The following is a 22,189-nucleotide window of genomic DNA, read 5'->3' as shown; positions in this document are numbered from 1 at the left end:
GTTCCTGTTGAGGATCTGCTTTTTAAGCACATCAGAAAGTGCCTGATGCCCCTGAAGGCTTTTGTACATGTCTGTCACATACAATTCCTTGAGCCCTGCATGGTTACTGATACTAGCAGCATCCTCAGATGAGGAATTTGTGATAGCAGAGACAGTTGAAGAATTTGCAGCAATAGAAGCATTTGAACTTTCACGTGAATAATTAGCAGATTCACGTTCAATGCATTTCAGACATGGTGGAATGAATTCAACCTAAGCGGAACTGATTTGTTGAGCAAGCAATGAATCGCGTTCCTTCTGACGATCTTCATAACTCGCCCTTAGCTGCTCAATGTCTTGCTTTCTTTGAAGAAATTTATAAGAAAGCTTATCATGATCAGATAAGAGAGTGTCATGATGACTCTGAAGATTATCAAACTTAGTCTGAAGTCTCTGAAGATTTTCAGTCAAAGTTTTAGTGTGATCCATTTCTTCACCCAACATATCAACGCTTTTGTCTAGCATATTTTGAACCTTTTCAAAAGCATTTTGTTGTTTCACGGTAATCTTAGCAAGTTTAGAATAGTTGGGCTTGAAGTTTTCATCAGATTCATCCTCACTTGATTCAGAGGGATATTTGAGTACCTTTGCACCTTTTGCCATGAAGCAATAGGTGGGAGCGTAGTCATCATCACCGTCGTCAGCAGTGTTGGGGAGGTCATTTTCCTCAGAGTTGAAGATGGACTTGCTGACGAACGCAGTAGTGAGGGCTAGGCTCGGCGTACCAGAGTCTGACTCCTTAGATGCCTCCTCTTCCTCATTTTCCTAGATTCAGCTTCAGAGTCCATTTCCTTGCCAATAAATGCCCGAGCCTTTCTGGAGCTGCTCTTCTTGTGAGATGAAGACTTCGAGGATTTTGATGATGATGACTTTGAAGATTTCTTCTTCTTCTTCTTCCTCGAGTCATCAGAACTGTAATCCTTGTATTTCTTCTTCTTTGATTCCTTCTCCAATTGAGGACAATCTTGAATGTAGTAACCAGGTTTCTTGCATTTGTGGCAAGTTCTTTTCTTATAGTCACGGGATGAGGAATCTGATCTTATGTCATCACCTCTTGATGACTTTCCAAAGCGACCACGTCTTGAGAACTTCTAGAATTTCCTCACTGGCATTGCTAGCTCCTGGCTCAGTTCTTCAGGATCACCAAGACTGCTACCAAAATCCTCATCTTCTGATTCAGAGACTGCCTTGGCCTTTACAACGCGTGATCTTCCATAGCTTGGTCCATAAAGATCTCTCTTCTCAGCAAGTTGGAACTCATGAGTGTTTAGTCTCACGAGGATATCAGCGGGATCAAGTGACTTGTAATCTCCACGAACTTGTATCATCAGTGCCAGAGTGTCAAATGAGGAATCAAGCGATCTCAGCAATTTCTTCACCACCTCATGGTCGGTGATGTCAGTGGCACCAAGTGCTTGAAGCTTATTTAAAATGTCTGTAAGGCGATCGAAGGTTTGCTGAACATTTTCATTGTCAAGACGTTTCAAACGGTTGAAGAGATTGCGAAGAACGTCAACTCGAGAGTCACGCTGTGTTGAGACTCCTTCGTTGACCTTGGACAGCCTATCCCAGATAAGCTTAGCAGTCTCCAGAGCACTTACTCTGCCATACTGCCCTTTGCTCAGATGGCCACAAATGATGTTCTTTGCTTGAGAATCAAGTTGCTTGAATCTCTTCACATCATACCAGATATTACAGTTCTGATGACTCGAAGATGGCTCGAAGTGGGAACACCATTTGACAGAGGGAATAGAGGGAACATCAGGAGTGACAGAGGGAACACCATTTTCCACTACATACCAGAGATCGTTGTCGATTGCCTCAAGATGCACTCACATCTTATTCTTCCAGTAGGGCTAGTCTGCCCATCGAAGGTAGGACACCCAGCGGAGACCTTGATCATACCTGCAGTCGACACAACTAAAACTCCACGCGGTTAAACCAAAATCACATAGAACAAGGGAGTACATTGCTCTGATACCAATTGAAAGTGCGTTATTTTGACTAGAGGGGGGTGAATAGGGGATTTTTACAAATTTGTCACAGAGGAATTTTAGGCTATGGAAATTCCTAAGTCAAGAACTACTTAGCAGCGGAATAAGTACTCGGATCCAAGCATAACAGAGTAGTAGCACATATACCTGGCCAAATGGGCCGGCCTAGACATGCCAGCCCGATAGCCCACGTGCCAGGCGCATCACGGGCTGGCCCGACACGTGGCTTAACGGGTCGTGCCTGGCACGTGGCCCGGCTAGGGCCGTGCCTGGGCTGGCTAGCCAGGCACGCGTGCCGGCTCGGCACGGCACGTGTAACACAGAGCGAGGAGAGACTAATACTGGAACGAGCGGCACAAGCGCACGAGATCGGGATTCACTCGAATAAAAAAAGTGCACGAGATCGGGAGAAGCGGCAGTAGAGCACGTGGCCGAGGAGTGTCTCGCTCGAAAGAGTCGTTAGGGAGGGCCCGGGAGGAGCGGCACAATCGTACGAAACGTGGCTTGATTGACTTTTTTTAGTGGGGGTCACTGTGCGAGCGTGCCAAATAGGCCGCCGTGCTAGCCCATGTAATGAGGGATCGTGCTTGGGCCTGGGAGGGCAGCACGCGTGCCGGCCCGGCATGGCCCGTGTACTAAATGTGCCTGGCCAGGCCGGGCCTGGCCTGTTTAACCCAGGCCGGGCCGTGCCGGGCGAGGCCGGGCCGTTTGGCCAGGTATAGTAGCACAGTCATCATGAAGAAATGAAAACACGCACAGAGTACTAAAAGTGTAAACACAGGATAAGCAGGTTGGAGACAAACTGACTGAAGAAATAGGATTGGGGAAATTGAGAAAGTCTTCAGTCAAAGTCTTCAAACAGTAACGATCAAGTACAACAACACAGTAATGAGCAAATGAAAGGCTTGAGGAAATAGAACCAGTTAGCTTGGTGAAGACAATGATTTGGTAGACCAGTTCCAACTGTTGTGACAGTCGTACATCTGGTTGGAGCGGCTAGGTATTTAAACCCGAGGACACACAGTCTAGGACACATAGTCCTCACCGTATTCTCCTTGAGCTAAGGACACACAAACCTCGCCCAATCACTCGTGGTAAGTCTTCAGGTGACTTCCAAACCTTCACAGACTCGGTCGCTCGGTGATCCACAATTTCCTCTTGGATGCTCTAGACCATGATGCCTAACCATCTGGAGGATGCACAGTACTCAAAGGTAACAAGCATCAGTTCCACACATGAACAATCTCTTCAGTGATGCTCAATCACTTTGGGTTTTGGGTTTTTCCTCACTTGATGATTTTCGCTCAAAGTCCTCGGAGGATGGGATGCTCTCAATGACAAGTGTCAGTTTCTCGCGGAGCAGCCAACCAGCTAGTGGTTGTAGGGCGGCGGCTATTTATAGCTAGGGAGCAGCCCGACATGATAAGACATAAATGCCTTTCAATGATATGACTGTTAGGTGGGTAGATATTTTGGGACAGCTAGCGCATAGCACAACAACGGTCGGAAATTTGACTATCAAAGTCCTCAGGGCTATCATGTTCCTCACTTGTAGGCAATCCACACTGGCGAATTCCTAACTCCTTAGTCAGAACAAATTCCTCAGGGAGCAGAAGATCTTCGTCTCTGTCACTGAAGAAATTGAATGAATAGTATGAGATTTCCAATGACTTCACTCAAAGGATTGGTAGGTGTAGGATTTTGAGATTAGCATCACTTGGAAATTTTTCCTTAGTTTTACCTCGACCCCCTTTAACTGTATGGTGTTTCCTATGACTCAAGAAAGAGAAAAACGAAACTATGAAAACAAAAGTCTTCGAGCGTCATATTCCTCGCATGAATATCAAGTCTTCAGGATCACACACTTTTCTTCACTTTCAAAGTCTTCAGAAAGCCAAAGTCTTCAGTTGAAGACATTCAGTTTTAGAGGTAGACTTTCTCTGTAAATATCAAACTCCTCATAGACTTATAGACTTGTGTACACTCACAAACTCATTAGTCCCTTAACCTATAAGCCTTCAATACACCAAAATCACTAAGGGGCACTAGATGCACTTACAGTCCCGAACTAGTAGCCTTGGCAGGATGGTAAGAGGACACAGAGGGGACACGATGTTTACCCACGTCCAGGCCCTCTCGAAGAGGTAAAACCTTATGTCCTACTTTGTTTGTATTGAATGTGGATGGGGTATAGAGTACATGTTGATCGACCTCAATATCATGTATGAATGAATTTTCCTCTATGGACTACATCCCTTGGTTCATATAGACGCTGGGGGTACCTATGGTTACCGTAGGTCGGTTACATCTGAAGATAAACATGCAGAAAATTGCATTCGTGCCTTGGTGGAGTATGCGCCAAGTCTTCATAAGATTTCATATTGATCCATTCATGGGGCCTAAGAAATGTGGCCCCCTGATTTTTTTTTTGGGTGTCCTCGGCCCAACCCGTGTCTGGGAGCCGACGTGGTTAGCACCCCCCCTATCGAGGACACCATCAACATGGCCAGGGGTTGACCCGTGCACCAAGGCTGTGTGGGCCCCCTGTGCACCGCCTTAGCTCTATTTTTCTGCCTATAAATCCCATATTTTGCGGAACCCTTAGTACTATTTTTCTTTGATATTTACTGCTGCTGCAAGTTTATGTTCCAAGGAGATCCAATCTGGAGTCTGTTCCAGCACCTGCCGAGGGGGGGTCCTTTGCCAGAGGCATCTTTATCAATCATGTGTGAGTAGTTCCTTTAGGACCTTAGAGTCCATAGCAGTAGCTAGATGGAATCTTCTCCCCCTTGTGATTTAGTGTGAAGTTCCCGTGATATGCCTCACACGATTAGGATCCATATGATGTAATCGGTGGTGTGCTTGTTGGGATACGATGAATTGTCACTTTATGATCGGATTGTTCATAGAAATCACTTGAATATTTTAAAGTTTCTTTTTTTGTATAATTGAATAGCTTTGTATGCACTCTGATTTATTTGTCTTCTTTGGCCAAGTTTGATGTGTAGTTCTTCAGACAGAGTTGTGCATAGTAGTAGGTTTGTTAGGATCGTGAGTATATCGACCAGAGGGGGGATGGGAGATTAAAAAATTCTTTCGAATGTTTTGAACTGATCCCAAACACAACAGCGAAACTAACGTACGATGGAAAATAGTTCAATCAGTCATGATGTTGGGGAGCATATCCATCGACGTCGGAAGCAATTATGCCACGGGCTTGCAATAACGCAGGTTTGATCACAATGATAGTAATGCTACAAGCTATCACATGAAGTAACATGAGGTAAAACATGACATGAACATCGAAGGAAAATGATAACAAGTTAACGCAGAAGTACTGAGGAATATCACGGAGAAGATGAAGATGAAGGAAATATGCCCTAGAGGCAATAATAAAGTTGCTATTTATATTTCCTTATATCATGATAAATGTTTATTATTCATGCTAGAATTGTATTAACCGGAAACTTAGTACATGTGTGAATACATAGACAAAAAGAGTGTCCCTAGTATGCCTCTACTTGACTAGCTCGTTAATCAAAGATGGTTAAGTTTCCTAGCCATGGACATGTGTTGTCATTTGAAGAGCGGGATCAAATCATTAGAGAATGATGTGATGGACAAGACCCATTCGTTAGCTTAGCATAATGATCGTTCAGTTTTATTGCTACTGCTTTCTTCATAACTTATACATGTTCCTCTGACTAGTGATATGTCCATTTTGCATCATGCTTTTTTATTGATATTTATTGCATTATGGGCTGTTATTACACATTATGTCACAATACTTATACCTACCCTCTCTTATTTTACAAGGTTTACATAAAGAGGGAGAATGCCGGCAGCTGGGATTCTGGGCTGGAAAAGGAGCAAATATTAGAGACCTGTTCTGCATAGCTCCAAAAGTCCTGAAACTTCACGGAAGACGTTTTCGGAATATATAAAAAATATTCAGCGGAAGAAGTTCACCAGGGGGGCCACACCCTGCCCACGAGGGTGGGGGCGCGCCCTATCCCCCTGGGCGCGCCCCCTACCTCGTGGGCCCCCTGGTGGCCCTCCGGTGGCCATCTTCTACTATATGAAGTCTTTCGATGGAAAAAAAAATAGGAAGCCATCTTCTCGAACGAAACTCCGCCGCCACGAGGCGGAACCTTGGCGGAACCAATCTAGGTCTCCAGCAGAGCTATTCTGCCTGGGAAACTTCCCTCTGGGAGGGGGAAATCATCGCCATCGTCATCACCAATGCTCCTCTCATCAGGAGAGGGCAATCTCCATCAACATCTTGATCAGCACCATCTCCTCTCAAAACCCTAGTTCATCTCTTGTATCCAATTCTTGTCTCTCCAAGTCTGAGATTGGTGCTAGTAGGTTGCTAGTAATGTTAATTACTCCTTGTAGTTGATGCTAGTTGGTTTAATTGGTGGAAGATCATATGTTCAGATCCTATATGCATATTAATACCCCTCTGATTATGAGCATGTTTATGCTTTGTGAGTAGTTACGTTTGTTCCTGAGGACATGGGAGAAGTCTTGCTATTAGTAGTCATGTGAATTTGGTATTCGTTTGATATTTTGATGAGATGTATGTTGTCTCTCCTCTAGTGGTGTTATGTGAACGTCGACTACATGACACTTCACCATTGTTTGGGCCTAGAGGAAGCAATTGGGAAGTAATAAGTAGATGATGGGTTGCGAGAGTGACAGAAGCTTAAACCCTAGTTTATGCGTTGCTTCGTAAGGGGCTGATTTGGATCCATATGTTTCATGCTATGGTTAGGTTTAAATTAATACTTTTGTTGTAGTTGCGGATACTTGCAATAGAGGTTATCATAAGTGGGATGTTTGTCCAAGTAAGGGCAGCACCCAAGCACTGTTCCACCCACATACCAAATTATCAAAGTACCGAACGCGAATCATATGAGCGTGGTGAAAACTAGCTTGATGATATTCCCATGTGTCCTCGGGAGCGCTTTTCTCTATATAAGAGTTTGTCCGGGCTTGTCCTTTGCTATAAAAATGATTGGGCCACCTTGCTGCACCTTATTTACTTTTGTTACTTGTTGCTCGTTACAAATTATACTTTCACAAAACTATCTATTACCACTTATTTCAGTACTTGCAGAGAATACCTTGCTGGAATCCGCTTATCATTTCCTTCTGCTGCTCGTTGGGTTCGACACTCTTACTTATCGAAAGGACTACGATAGATCCCCTATAGTTGTGGGTCATCAAGACTCTTTTCTGGCGCCGTTGCCGAGGAGTGAAGCGCCTCTGGTAGGTGGAATTTGGTAAGGAAAAATTTATATATTGTGCTGAAATTTACTATCACTTGTTACAATGGAAAGTAATCCTCTGAGGGGCTTGTTTGGGGTATCTTCACCCCGACCAGTAGAGCAAAGAGTTGCTCCTCAACCTACTCAACCTACTGAAAATGAAAATGAAAATGTCTGCTTTGAAATTCCTTCGGGTATGATAGAAAAACTGCTAGCTAATCCTTTTTAGGAGATGGAACAAAACATCCTGATGAGCATCTGATATATGTGGATGAAGTTTGTGGATTATTTAAGCTTGCAGGTGTACCCAGAGATGTTGTTAAGAAGAAGGTCTTCCCTTTATCTTTAAAGGGAGATGCATCAACATGGTATAGGCTATGTGATGATATGGGGTCTTGGAATTACAAATGATTGAAATTGGAATTTCGTCAGAAGTTTTATCTATGCATCTTGTTCATCGTGATCGCAATTATATATATAATTTTTGGCCTCGCGAAGGATAAAGCATCGCTCAAGCTTGGGGGGGGGCTTAAATCAATGTTATATTCATGCCCCAATCATGAGCTCTCAAGAGAAATGATTATTCAAAAACTTTATGCTCGGCTTTCTGATAACAATCGCACCATGCTTGATACTTCTTGTGCTGGCTCTTTTATGATGAAGACTATTAAATTCAAATGGGATTTATTGGAAAGAATTAAACACAACTCTGAAGATTGGGACCTCGACCAAGGTAAGGATTCAGTTATGACACCTAGGTTTGATTGTGTTAAATCTTTTATGGATACCGATGTTTTCCGTAAATTTAGCACTAAATATGGACTTGACTCTGAGATAGTAGCTTCTTTCTGTGAATCTTTTGCTACTTATGTTGATCTCCCCAAGGAGAAGTGGTTTAAATATCGTCCTCCCATAGAAGTAAAAGTAGCTACACCTATTAAAGTTGAAGAAAAGACTGTCACTTATAATGATCCTATTGTTCCTACTTATTATGTTGAGAAACCACCTTTCCCTGTTAGGATAAAGGATCATGCTAAACCTTCAACTGTGGTTCTTAAAAGCAATATTAAAACTTATACACCTCATGAGCAAATTAAAGTTGAACCTAATATTGCTATTGTTAAAGATCTCTTGTCTGATAATATTGATGGGCATGTTATTCATTTCCTTGATGAGACCGCTAGAATTGCTAAACCTTGTGCTAAAGATAAACATAGACCTATGGTAGGCATGCCTGTTATTTCTATTAAAATAGGAGATCGTTGTTATCATGGCTTATGTGATATGGGTGCTAGTGCTAGTGCAATACCTTACGCCTTATACAAAGAAATTATGCATGATATTGCACCTACTGAGATAGAAGATATTGATGTCACAATTAAACTTGCCAATAGAGATACAATTTCACCAATGGGAATTGTGTTGGGGAACGTAGTAATTTCAAAAAATTTCCTACGCACACGCAAGATCATGGTGATGCATATCAACGAGAGGGGAGAGTGTGATCTACATAGCCTTCTAGATCGACAACGGAAGCGTTTGGTTGATGTAGTCGTACGTCTCCACGCCCCGACCGATCAAGCACCGAAACTACGGCACCTCCGAGTTCTAGCACACGTTCAGCTCGATGAAGATCCCCGGACTCCGATCCAGCAAAGTATCGGGGAAGAGTTCCGTCAGCACGACGGCATGGTGATGATCTTGATGCACTACCGTCGTAGGGCTTCGCCTAAGCACCGCTACAATATTATCGAGGACTATGGTGGAGGGGGGCACCGCACACGGCTAAGAATATGATCACACGGATCACCTTGTCTGTAGGGGTGCCCCCTGCCCCCGTATATAAAGGAGCAAGGGGAGGAGGCCGGCCGGCCCCTATAGGCGCGCCAGGAGGAGTCCTCCTCCTAGTAGGAGTAGGACTCCTACTAGGAGGGGGAAAGAAATGGGGAGCGAGAGGGAAAGGGGGGCGCCGCCCCCCTCTCCTAGTCCAATTCGGACCAGGGGGGAGGAGGCACGCAGCCCACCTCTGGCTGCCCCTCTCTCTCTCCACTAAGGCCCATATGGCCCATTACTTCTCCCGGGGGGGTTCCGGTAGCCCTCCGGCTCTCCGGTTTTCTCCGAAATCACCCGGAACACTTCCGGTGTCCGAATATAGCCGTCCAATATATCAATCTTTATGTCTCGACCATTTCGAGACTCCTCATCATGTCCGTGATCACATCCGGGACTCCGAACTAACTTCGGTACATCAAAACTCATAAACTCATAATATAACTGTCATCGAAACCTTAAGCGTGCGGACCCTACGGGTTCGAGAACAATGTAGACATGACCAAGACACGCCTCCGGTAAATAACCAATAGCGGAACCTGGATGCTCATATTGGCTCCTACATATTCTACGAAGATCTTTATCGGTCAGACCGCATAACAACATACGTTGTTCCCTTTGTCATCGGTATGTTACTTGCCCGAGATTCGATCGTCGGTATCTCAATACCTAGTTCAATCTCGTTACCGGCAAGTCTCTTTACTCGTTCCGTAATACATTATCTCGCAACTAACTCATTAGTTGCAATGCTTGCAAGGCTTATGTGATGTGTATTACCGAGAGGGCCCACAGATACCTCTCCGACAATCGGAGTGACAAATCCTAATCTCGAAATACGCCAACCCAACATGTACCTTTGGAGACACCTGTAGAGCACCTTTATAATCACCCATTTACGTTGTGACGTTTGGTAGCACACAAAGTGTTCCTCCGGCAAACGGGAGTTGCATAATCTCATAGTCATAGGAACATGTATAAGTCATGAAGAAAGCAATAGCAACATACTAAACGATCGGGTGCTAAGCTAATGGAATGGGTCATGTCAATCAGATCATTCACCTAATGATGTGATCCCGTTAATCAAATAACAACTCTTTGTTCATGGTTAGGAAACATAACCATCTTTGATTAACGAGCTAGTCAAGTAGAGGCATACTAGTGACACTCTGTTTGTCTATGTATTCACACATGTATTATGTTTCTTGTTAATACAATTCTAGCATGAATAATAAACATTTATCATGATATAAGGAAATAAATAATAACTTTATTATTGCCTCTAGGGCATATTTCCTTCAAATTGTTAGAGATGTTGAAGTCTTGTGTGGGAAAACTAAATATCCTGCTAATTTTCTTGTTCTTGGTTCCCCACAAGATAGCTTTTGTCCCATTATTTTTGGTAGACCTTTCTTAAATACTGTTAATGCTACCATAGATTGCAAAAGGGATGTTGTTACTATCGGTTTAGATGATATGACTCATGAATTTAATTTCTCAAAATTTAGTAGACGACACCGTGAAGAAGAATTACCTAGTAAGGATGAAATTATTGGTCTTGCTTCTATTGCCGTACCTCCTAGTGATCCTTTAGAACAATATTTGCTAGACCATGAAAATGATATGTTTATGAATGAAAGAAGGGAAATAGATGAAGTATTCTTTAAACAGGAACCTATTCTGAAACACAATTTGCCTGTTGAAATCCTAGGGGATCCTCCTCCACCCAAGGGTGATCCTGTCTTTGAGCTTAAACCATTACCTGATACTCTTAAATATGCTTATCTTGATGAGAAAAAGATATATCCTGTTATTATTAGTGCTAACCTTTCAGAGCATGAGGAAGAGAGATTATTGAAAACTCTGAAGAATCACCGTGCTGCTATTGGGTATACTCTTGATGATCTTAAGGGCATTAGTCCCACTCTATGTCAACATAAAATTAATTTGGAAGAAGATGCTAAACCAGTTCGTGATCATCAACGACGACTGAACCCTAAAATGAAATAAGTGGTATGAAAGTAAATACTAAAGCTCCTTGAGGCAGGTATAATTTATCCCGTTGCTGATAGTCAGTGGGTAAGTCCTGTCCATTGTGTCCCTAAGAAGGGAGGTATTACTGTCGTTCCTAATGATAAAGATGAATTTATTCCTCAAAGAATTATTACAGGTTATAGGATGGTAATTGATTTCCACAAATTAAATAAGGCTACTAAAAAGGATCATTACCCCTTACCTTTTATCGATCAAATGCTAGAAAGATTATCTAAACATACACATTTTTGCTTTCTAGATGGTTATTCTGGTTTCTCTCAAATACCTGTGTCAGCTAAGGATCAATCAAAGACTACTTTTACTTGCCCTTTTGGTACTTTTGCTTATAGATGTATGCCTTTTGGTTTATGTAATGCACCTGCTACCTTTCAAAGATGCATGATGGCTATATTCTCTGACTTTTGTGAAAAGATTTGTGAGGTTTTCATGGACGATTTCTCCATCTATGGATCTTCTTTTGATGATTACTTAAGCAACCTTGATCGAGTTTTGCAGAGATGTGAAGAAACTAATCTTGTCTTGAATTGGGAAAAGTGCCACTTTATGGTTAATGAAGGTATTGTCTTGGGGCATAAAGTTTCTAAAAGAGGTATTGAAGTTGATAAAGCCAAGGTTGATCCTATTGAAAGGATGCCATGTCCCAAGGACATCAAAGGTATAAGAAGTTTCCTTGGTCACGCCGGTTTTTATAGGAGGTTCATTAAGGACTTCTCCAAAATTTCTCGGCCTCTGACTAATTTATTACAAAAAGATATACCATTTGTCTTTGATTATGATTGTGTAGAAGCATTTGAAATACTTAAGAAAACATTGATCTCTGCACCTATTGTTCAGCCACCTGATTGGGATTTACCTTTTGAAATTATGTGTGACGCTAGTGATTATGCTGTAGGTGCTGTTCTAGGGCAAAGAGTTGATAAGAAACTAAATGTTATTCAATATGCTAGTAAAACTCTAGATAATGCTCAGAGAAATTATGCTACTACTGAAAAAGAATTCTTAGCAGTTGTATTTGCTTGTGATAAGTTCAGACCTTATATTGTTGATTCGAAAGTAACTATTCACCCTGATCATGCTGCTATTAAATATCTTATGTAAAAGAAAGATGCTAAACCTAGACCTATTAGATGGGTTCTCTTGCTACAAGAATTTGACTTACATATTGTTGATCGAAAGGGAGCTGAGAACCCCGTTGTAGACAACTTGTCTAGGTTAGAAAATGTGCTTGATGACCCACTACCTATTGATGGTAGCTTTCCTGATGAGCAATTAAATGTTATAAATGCTTCTCATACTGCTGAAGGGTTTCGTGGTAATTTCAAAAAATTTCCTACGCACACGCAAGATCATGTGATGCATAGCAACGAGAGGGGATAGAGTTGTCTACGTACCCAACGCAGACCGACTGCGGAAGCGCTGACACAACGTAGAGGAAGTAGTCGTACGTCTTCACGATCCAACCGATCAAGCACCAAAACTACGGCACCTCCGAGTTCGAGCACACGTTCAGCTCGATGACGATCCCCGGACTCCGATCCAGCAAAGTGTCGGGGAAGAATTCCGTCAGCACGATGGCGTGGTGACGATCTTGATGCACTACAGCAGCAGGGCTTCGCCTAAACTCCGCTACAGTATTATCGAGGAATATGGTGGCAGGGGGCACCGTACACGGCTAAGGAATAGATCACGTGGATCAACTTGTGTGTTTCTGGGGTGCCTCTGCCTCAGTATATAAAGGAGCCAAGGGGGAGGGGGCCGCCGGCCAGGAGGAGGGCGCAGGAGGAGTCCTACTCCTCCCGGGAGTAGGACTCCCCCCCAATCCTAGTTGGACTAGGATTCCCCGAGGGGGAAAGAGGGAGAGGGGGGCCGGCCACCTAACCTAGTCCTAATAGGACTAGGGGAAGGGGGAAGGCGTGCGGCCACCTTGGGCTGCCCCTTTCTCCTTTCCACTAAAGCCCATTAAGGCCCATATGGCTCCCAGGGGGTTCCAGTAACCTCCCGGTACTCCGGTAAAATCCCGATTTCACCCGGAACACTTCCGATGTCCAAATATAGGCTTCCAATATATCAATCTTTATGTCTCGACCATTTCGAGACTCCCCGTCATGTCCGTGATCACATCCAGGACTCCGAACAACCTTCGGTACATCAAAATGCATACACTCATAATATAACTGTCATCGTAACCTTAAGCGTGCGGACCCTACGGGTTCGAGAACAATGTAGACATGGCCGAGACACGTCTCCGGTCAATAACCAATAGCGGGACCTAGATGCCCATATTGGCTCCTACATATTCTACGAAGATCTATATCGGTCAGACCGCATAACAACATACGTTGTTCCCTTTGTCATCGGTATGTTACTTGCCCGAGATTCGATCGTCGGTATTCCAGTACCTAGTTCAATCTCGTTACCGGCAAGTCTCTTTACTCGTTCTGTAATACATCATCCCGCAACTAACTCATTTAGTTGCAATGCTTGCAAGGCTTAAGTGATGTGCATTACCGAGAGGGCCCAGAGATACCTCTCCGACAATCGGAGTGACAAAACCTAATCTCGAAATACGCCAACCCAACATCTACCTTTGGAGACACCTATAATGCTCCTTTATAATCACCCAGTTACGTTGTGACGTTTGGTAGCACCCAAAGTGTTCCTCCGGCAAACGGGAGTTGCATAATCTCATAGTTATAGGAACATGTATAAGTCATGAAGAAAGCAATAGCAACATACTAAACGATCGGGTGCTAAGCTAATGGAATGGGTCATGTCAATCAGATCATTCAACTAATGATGTGACCTCGTTAATCAAATAACAACTCATTGTTCATGGTTAGGAAACATAACCATCTTTGATTAACGAGCTAGTAAAGTAGAGGCATACTAGTGACACTTTGTTTGTCTATGTATTCACACATGTATTATGTTTCCGGTTAATACAATTCTAGCATGAATAATAAACATTTATCATGATTATAAGGAAATAAATAATAACTTTATTATTGCCTCTAGGGCATATTTCCTTCAACTGCTCCATGGTATGCTGATTATGCTAATTACATTGTTGCTAAGTTTATACCACCTAGTTTCACATACCAGCAAAAGAAAAAGTTCTTCTATGATTTGAGGCATTACTTTTGGGATGACCCACATCTTTATAAAGTAGTAGATGGTATTATTAAACGTTGTGTACCTGAGCATGAATAGGAACAGATCCTACGCAAGTGTCACCCCAAAGCTTATGGAGGACACCATGTTGGAGATAGGACTGCACATAAGGTATTGCAATCTGGTTTTTATTGGCCTACTCTCTTCAAGGATGCCCGTAAGTTTGTCTTATCTTGTGATGAATGTCAAAGAATTGGTAATATTAGTAGACGTCATGAAATGCCCATGAACTATTCACTCGTTATTGAACCATTTGATGTTTGGGGCTTTGACTATATGGGACCTTTTCCTTCCTCTAATTGTTATACACATATTTTAGTTGTTGTTGATTACGTTACTAAGTGGGTACAAGCTATTCCAACTAGTAGTGCTGATCATAACACTTCTATTAAAATGCTTAAAGAAGTTATTTTTCCAAGGTTTGGAGTCCCTAGATATTTAATGACTGATGGTGGTTCACATTTTATTCATGGTGCTTTCCGTAAAATGCTTGCTAAATATGATGTTAATCATAGAATTGCATCTCCTTATCACCCACAGTCTAGTGGTTAAGTAGAATTGAGTAATAGAGAGCTCAAATTAATTTTGCAAAAGACTGTCAATAGGTCTAGAAAGAATTGGTCCAAGAAACTTGATGATGCATTATGGGCCTATAGAACTGCATACAAAAATCCTATGGGTATGTCTCCGTATAAAATGGTTTATGGAAAAGCATGTCACTTACCTCTCAAACTAGAACACAAGGCATATTGGGCTATTAAAGAGCTCAATTATTATTTTAAACTTGCCGGTGAGAAGAGGTTATTTGATATTAGCTCACTCGATGAATGGAGAACCCAAGCCTACGAAAATGCCAAGTTGTTTAAAGAAAAAGTTAAAAGATGGCATGATAAAATAATACAAAAGCATGAGTTTAATGTAGGTGATTATGTATTGCTATACAACTCTCGTTTAAGATTTTTTGCAGGAAAACTTCTCTCTAAATGGGAAGGTCCTTACGTTATCGAGGAGGTCTATCGTTCCGGTGCCATAAAAATCAACAACTTTGAAGGCACAAATCCGAAGGTGGTGAACGGTCAAAGAATCAAACATTATATCTCAGGTAATCCCATAAATGTTGAAAGCAATGTTATTGAAACCGTATCCCCGGAGGAATACATAAGGGACACTTTCCGGAACGTTTCAGACTCCGAAAAGGAATAGGTATGTGGTACGGTAAGTAAACCGACTCCAAAACAGTTTTTTAGGCAATATTTCTACGTTTTGGAATATTTAGAAAAATAGAAAAATAAGAAGCGGTCCGGGAAGGACACGAGGCCTCCACGAGGGTGGAGGGCGCGCCCTACCCCCCTGGGTGCGCCCCCTACCTCGTGGGCACGTCGTGCGCTCTCCGGACTCCGTTTTCTTGAACCATACGTATTTTGGTCGGTAAAAATTCATTATATAATCTCCCGGGGGTTTTGACTCCCGTATCACACAATTATCCTCTGTTTGTGTTTCGAGCTGTTGCTGCTGCAGATTAGAGCAAGATGTCTTCCCAAGAGTTAGTCGGGGAGAGCCGGGTGTCTCATTCAACACCGAGATCAATGAAAAACAACAATGTTGAACTCTTTGGGCAAGCAACGGAGGAAGGGATGGAGGCTGATTTGAAGAGGATAGATGCCATGGAAGAAGATCAAGAAGTCACTTCCCGCTTCTGATCTGGATTCGCAATGGGAGAACTGCAGAGCTCGGCTAGTCCAAACTCGGTTATCCCTTCCAATGATAGATTTCTTTCTTATGAGAATATGAAAAAGAGTGTCACTGGTTCTCCCGCAGCTATGCAGCACCCTTGGGTGCAGGGAGCTTTGGCTGTTACAGGAAAACTCCGAAAGGAAATAATGGACCTCAAGCAGCAAATCAATAAGCTCGAGGAGGAGAATTGTATCCTGAGGGGCATCATCGCCAAGAATATCACATCACCATCCCCGAAAAGGGAGACATAATCACATGGGTATGGGCACTCCCCTTGGCAACTGCCAAGCTTGGGGGAGTGCCAAGGTATCGTATCACCATCACTTTTATCTTTACCGTTTTTCTTAGTTCGATCCTTTTGATAATATCTTGATCTAGTAGAATAAAAGCTTTTAGTATGATCTAGTTGTGAGTTTTGCTTTATGATCCTTCCATGTAATCGAGTCCGTGAGCTATATATAATAAAGATTAGTGTTGAGTCAAGGGCTTGATTATTTTGCCATGATCCTAAGTGAATAAAAGAAAAGAGAAATAATAAAAAGGACACAAAGAGATCATATGGATCTTATGGATAGTAATGAGCTCACATAAAAAGAGTATGATGAATAAAAGTTGTTGAGAGTTGACAAACATAGTTTTGGTCATTGTTGCAATTAATAGGAAGTAATAAAGAAAGAGAGGTCTTCACATATAAATATACTATCTTGGACATCTTTTATGATTGTGAGCACTCATTAAAATATGACATGCTACAGAGTTGACGTTGGACAAGGAAGACAACATAATGGGTTATGTTTTCTTACATCTGAGATAAATTATATTGTCATGGATCATCCAACATGGTTGAGCTTGCCTTTCCCCCTCATGCTAGCCAAATTCATTGCACCAAGTAGAGATACTACTTGTGCTTTCAAATACCCTAAAACCAGTTTTGCCATAAGAGTCCACCATACCTACCAATGCATTGAGTAAGATCCTCCAAGTAAGTTGTCATCAGTGCAACAAATAAAAATTGCTCTCTAAATATGTATGACTTATTAGTGTGGGAGAAAATAAGCTTTATACGATCGTGTGATATTGAAGAAATAAAAGCGACAGACTGCATAATAAAGGTCCATATCACAAGTGGCAATATAAAGTGACGTTATTTCACATTAAGATTTTGTGCATCCAACCATAAAAGCGCATGACAACCTCTGCTTCCCTCTACGAAGGGCCTATCTTTTACTATAATCTCCTACCTTGCATAAGAGTCATGGTGATCTTCACCCTTCCTTTTTACATTTTATCCTTTCGCAAGCAAAGGTATGTTGGAAAGATCCTGGTACATATGGCTAATTGGATGTGAGTTTTCATGAACTATTATTGTTGACTTTACCCTTGAGGTAAAACGTTGGGAGGCAAAACTATAAGCCCCTATCTTTCTCTGTGTCCGATTAAACCTCTGTACCCATAAGTATTGCATGAGTGTCAGCAATTGTGAAAGATTATATGATAGTTGAGTACGTGGACTTGCTGAAAAGCTCTTATACATTGACTCTTTCCTATGTTATGATAAATTGCAATTGCTCCAATGACTGAGATTATAGTTTGTTAGTTTTCAACGAAGTATACGATTCATACTTGAAATTGTGATTGAATTATTACTCTAGCATAAGAGATCATATGATAAAAATTATATAAGTTGTTGTTCTAAGAATGATCATGATGCCCTCATGTCCGTATTTTATTTTTATCGACACCTCTATCTCTAAACATGTGGCCATATTTTTCGATTTCGGCTTTCGCTTGAGGACAAGCGAGGTCTAAGCTTGGGGGAGTTGATACGTCCATTTTGCATCATGCTTTTATATCGATATTTATTGCATTATGGGCTATTATTACACATTATGTCACAATACTTATACATATCCTCTCTTATTTTACAAGGTTTACATAGAGAGGGAGAATGCCGGTAGCTGGGATTCTGGGCTGGAAAAGGAGCAAATATTAGAGACCTATTCTGCACAGCTCCAAAAGTCCTGAAACTTCATGGAAGACGTTTTCGGAATATATAAAAAATACTCAGCGGAAGAAGTTCACCAGGGGAGCCACACCCTGCCCACGAGGGTGGGGGTGCGCCCTACCCTCCTGGGCGCGCCCCCTACCTCGTGGGCCTCTGGTGGCCCTCCGGTGGCCATCTTCTGCTATATGAAGTCTTTCGATGGGAAAAAAATAGGAAGCCATCTTCTCGAACGAAACTCCGCCGCCACGAGGCGGAACCTTGGTGGAACCAATATAGGGCTTCGGCAGAGCTGTTCTGCCAGGGAAACTTCCCTCCGGGAGGGGGAAATCATCGCCATCGTCATCACCAACACTCCTCTCATCGGGAGAGGGCAATCTCCATCAACATCTTCATCAACACCATCTCCTCTCAAAACCCTAGTTCATCTCTTGTATCCAATTCTTGTCTCCAAGTCCGGGATTGGTGCTAGTAGGTTGCTAGTAGTGTTAATTACTCCTTGTAGTTGATGCTAGTTGGTTTAATTGGTGGAAGATCATATGTTCAGATCATATATGTATATTAATACCCCTCTGATTATGAACATGTTTATGATTTGTGAGTAGTTACGTTTGTTCCTGAGGACATGGGAGAAGTCTTGCTATTAGTAGTCATGTGAATTTGGTATTCGTTTGATATTTTGATGAGATGTATGTTGTCTCTCCTCTAGCAGTGTTATGTGAACGTCGACTACATGACACTTCACCATTGTTTGGGCCTAGAGGAAGGCATTGGGAAGTAATAAGTAGATGATGGGTTGCTAGAGTGACAGAAGCTTAAACCCTAGTTTATGTGTTGCTTCGTAAGGGGTTGATTTGGATCCATATGTTTCATGCTATGGTTAGGTTTACCTTAATACTTTTGTTGTAGTTGCGGATGCTTGCAATAGAGGTTAATCATAAGTGGGATGTTTGTCCAAGTAAGGGCAGCACCCAAGCACTGGTCCACCCACATACCAAATTATCAAAGTACCGAACGCGAATCATGTGAGCGTGATGAAAACTAGCTTGATGATATTCCCATGTGTCCTCGAGAGCGCTTTTCTCTATATAAGAGTTTGTCCAGGCTTGTCCTTTGCTACAAAAAGGATTGGGCCACCTTGCTGCACCTTATTTACTTTTGTTACTTGTTGCTCGTTACAAATGATACTATCACAAAACTACCTGTTACCACTTATTTCAGTACTTGCAGAGAATACCTTGCTGGAAACCGCTTATCATTTCTTTCCGCTCCTCGTTGGGTTCGACACTCTTACTTATCGAAAGGACTACGATAGATCCCCTATACTTGTGGGTCATCAACTAGCTATGAGATTATGCAACTCCCGAATACCGGAGGAACACCTTGTGTGCTATCAAACGTCACAACGTAACTAGGTGATTATAAAGATGCTCTACAGGTGTCTCCGATGGTGTTTGTTGAGTTGGCATAGATCGAGATTAGGATTTGTCACTCCGTGTATCGGAGAGGTATCTCTGGGCCCTCTCGGTAATGCACATCACTATAAGCCTTGCAAGCAATTTGACTAATGAGTTAGTTACAGGATGTTGCATTACGGAACGAGTATAGAGACTTTCCTGTAATGAGATTGAACTGGGTATTGAGATACCGACGATCGAATCTCGGGCAAGTAACATACCGATGACAAAGGGAACAATGTATGTTGTTATGCGGTTTGACCGATAAAGATCTTCGTAGAATATGTAGGAGCCAATATGAGCAATCAGGTTCCGCTATTGGTTATTGACCGGAGATGTATCTCGGTCCTGTCTACATAGTTCTCGAACCCATAGGGTCCGCACGCTTAACGTTCTGTGACGATTTGTATTATGAGTTATGTGATTTGATGACCAAAGTTTGTTCGGAGTCCTGGATGAGATCGGGGACATGACGAGGAGTCTCGAAATGTTCGAGACATAAAGATCGATATATTGGAAGGCTATATTCGGACAACGGAAAGGTTCTGAGTGATTCGGGTATTTTTCGGAGTACCGGAGAGTTACGGGAATTCATATTGGGCCTTAATGGGCCATACGGGAAAGGAGAGAAAGGCCTCAAGGGTGGCCGCCCCCCTTCCCCATGGACTGGTCCGAATTGGACTAGGGAAAGGGGGTGCCCCCTTCCTTCCTTCTCCTTCTCCCTTCCCTTTTTCCTATTCCATGTAGGAGGTAGAATCCTACCAGGACTAGAGAGTCCTAGTAGGACTCCACACTTTGGGCGCGACCTATGACGGCCGGCCTCCTCCTCCCTCCATCCTTTATATACGTGGCCAGGGGCACCCCATAAACACACAAGTTGATAACTGATCTCTCAGCCGTGCGCAGTGCCCCCCTCCATCATAATCCACCTCGGTCATATTGTAGCGGTGCTTAGGCGAAGCCCTGTTCCGGTAGCATCATCATCACCATCATCACGCCATCGTGCTGACGAAGCTCTCCCTCGACACTCTGCTGGATCATGAGTTCGTGGGACGTCACCGAGCCGAGCGTGTGCAGATCACGGAGGTCCGTACTTTCGGTACTAGGATCGGTCAATCGTGAAGACGTACGACTACATCAACCGCGTTGTCATAATGCTTCCGCTTACGGTCTACGAGGGTATGTAGACAATACTGTCCCCTCTCATTGCTATGCATCACCATGACCTTGTGTGTGCGTAGGAATTTTTTTGAAATTATAGCATTCCCCAATAGAAGATAGTGATGAGAATGCAATAGGGTGAACACAATGATATCTGAAGTGAGCAACAGAGATGATCGATGCAAAGGAATGAAACAACATGTGTTACTGATCGGACAAACTGTCAACAAAGAGCACGAAAGTAAACTACTGAATGAAATGTAGTAAAGTAGAACGAACCAGTGCTGCCCGATGGCGAGAGTTGATTTTGGTAGACCAATTCACCCTTCTACCAAAGGGCTACGTCTGGTTGGAGGGCCTATGACTTAACACGGAAGATAAACTCTCTTAACCCTATTCTCCTTCAACTAGAAGCTGATCAGACTTCAGTTGATTTAGCTCATTGTAGATACTTGTCGGTGATCTCCAAACCTTCGGTCGACCTTCGCGGACCACAATCACTCTTGGTTGCTGAAGATCTAGCTCGGTGAAGACAACAACTCTTCAACACTCGAGTGGAAACCTATCTATCTAGAGAGTGTGTAGCTTTCAAGAGTAATAGGTACAAGAACTCTAACTCAGAACTACTGTGATGCTAAAACATTGTCTAAGTTTGGGCTCTTTAATTTTTCTCTTGATGGATCTTAAACTCAAATCACTCGGAGAGGGGTTGCTCAAATCAATCTTCTCAGAAATCTCAAGTGAATCAGCCAACGGACAATGTTGGAGCGGGGTGGCTATTTATTGCTGTAGCCTTCCCTGATGGGAAATGACCAAATTGGACATCAAAGGCAGCCAATGGCCGAAAGACACGAGTCTAACAGTCGGATTTTGAGCACAATGGTAACATTGCTTGTGAAGCAAGTAATGCTAACTCATCAGATCGAAAGATATCTCATGCAGCACGAAGAACAAAATATGGATGATAGTGAAGTTCTCTCCCTTTCATATGGGCTGGTTCCAAAGAAAGCTAGCTTCAAAAGATGAAGCTGCTCATTGAATGCAGGACCATTTGTGCCATATTCAGTAGAGAACAGGGGAAATGGTTCCTGAGGATTTTTTAGATTTTCTTCATCGCTTATTTCCATGGACCGAGAATCATCAAGTGCTGGCATATTTTCATCAATGGGGTTGAGTGGAGCAAGGGGCCTTTTCATCTTCGGTGGAGCAGATGGCATTAAGCACTAGTCTAACCTTCATTTTCTTTCGCTAGAACTCCTTCAGCAGCTTTCTGACTAAAAGGCACTAGGGCCTTTTCTTTCCGTGCATTTTCAACAGAGGGAGGCACAACAACCTCTTTGGACACTTGGGTCACAATAGCATCTTTTCGGTTTCCTGGGGCATAATAGGCGGTACAACTTGTTCATGAGCCCTCGGCTCTTCAGATTTCTTTTCTTCCTATTCTGGCTACGAATCAGTAGAAGCAAGAGTAGGATC

The sequence above is a fragment of the Triticum urartu genome, chromosome 7A (assembly GCF_056163025.1).
Source record: "Triticum urartu cultivar PI428250 chromosome 7A, HENAU_Tu73, whole genome shotgun sequence".
In the NCBI taxonomy this organism is placed as follows: Eukaryota; Viridiplantae; Streptophyta; class Magnoliopsida; order Poales; family Poaceae; genus Triticum; species Triticum urartu.
This window is presented reverse-complemented; position numbering follows the sequence as displayed.